Source organism: Austrofundulus limnaeus, unplaced genomic scaffold, assembly GCF_001266775.1.
Source record: "Austrofundulus limnaeus strain Quisiro unplaced genomic scaffold, Austrofundulus_limnaeus-1.0 Scaffold61, whole genome shotgun sequence".
Classification (NCBI taxonomy): Eukaryota; Metazoa; Chordata; class Actinopteri; order Cyprinodontiformes; family Rivulidae; genus Austrofundulus; species Austrofundulus limnaeus.
This window is the reverse complement of record NW_013952463.1, coordinates 1,993,850-1,994,933: the sequence shown is the minus strand read 5'-3', so window position 1 is coordinate 1,994,933 and position 1,084 is coordinate 1,993,850. Positions and strand designations below refer to the sequence as shown.

Here is a 1,084-nt window from a genome sequence, read left to right as displayed (position 1 = left end):
AATCAATCAATCAATCAATCAATCAATCAATCAATCAATCAATCAATCAATCCCTGCATTAAAGAGGAACCACACACCAAGTTTGACCCATCAACTTCAATGTGTTTGTTGACCCCGCCACACCGGGACCGACGGGATACATGTTCCAAACGCCCCCCGCCCCCAAGTCGAAAGCCCCTCGTGGACMCGCGGAGCCTCCGGACCGCCCGCCTCCTTTCATCTCTCCTCAGAACCTCACCGTCACCTGGCTGACAGAGGAGAGAGAGCCGCGGAGAAACGATAGAGGATGTGATGGTTCCGGATGTGAAACGGCTTCCGAACGGGTTTCTTCTGTAATTACTGACCGGTGTGGTGCTGGAGCAGTCACCGGGGTTCGGTTCGGTTCGGTTCGGTTCTGAATAGAGCGACTCTCTCAAACAGGTTGTTGAAGATATCCTTGAGTCTGGAAGGTAAGTTAGTCAGCAGGTGTGTGTTTGAGATTTATTCAGTGAAGAAAGCTGCTAATTAAAACATCACCTGTGATTAAAAGTTCTTTGTAGAGCCACCGGAAGTGAACAATAAGCTGACCCTCACTGTAGTAGTGAACTCAGAGCTGCAGCAGCTCAGGAAAACCTGTATGACACCTTTCTGTTTGATCTGTAGAGTGACAGCCGGGATAAATGGTGTATTTTAGTGTTAATTAGACAGAGCCTGCTCTCTTCACTCCATCCAGCTCATTTCCAGCAGCTGCATTAAACACAACTAATCCTAATGATCACATCTGATGTTGCTTTTCCTTCCTCAGGGGCGTTTGGAGCACAGCCCAGGATGCCTTCCCTCAGGTGACTTCTGCAGGTACGATTTGTTTACAATGTCAGGGATCTGTACCAATCCACAACACTTCCTGTGGTGAGTTTGATGTTCGCTCGGGGCAAGCTAAGAGAAATTGCTGCCTTGTGCTTTTTCTGTTTACTTTATCTCAGATCTCAGCTGCTGTTTTAGTGCTTTCTTTTAATTTTGGCATGATTTGCACGAAGAAGCAAGAGTGCACATTAGCTTCACCAAAAATGCTTCATGTTGTCGATCACGTAGGACTAAAATAGGA

General features: G+C 46.9%; 1 protein-coding gene across 2 annotated transcripts in view; it reads left to right on the top strand.

The window, feature by feature from the left end:
* The first annotated feature begins 140 nt into the window (after positions 1–140).
* The window catches only part of LOC106518482 (protein FAM163A), a 27,261-nt gene continuing 26,317 nt past the window's right edge, over positions 141–1,084 (top strand). The window contains exons 1-2 of one of the 2 annotated variants that reach the window (XM_014009792.1): positions 141–449; positions 785–888. The gene's annotated coding sequence lies outside the window, so the exon portion shown is untranslated. The remainder of the gene's footprint in view (positions 450–784; positions 889–1,084) is intronic. The other variant, XM_014009791.1, reaches the window with a different exon arrangement.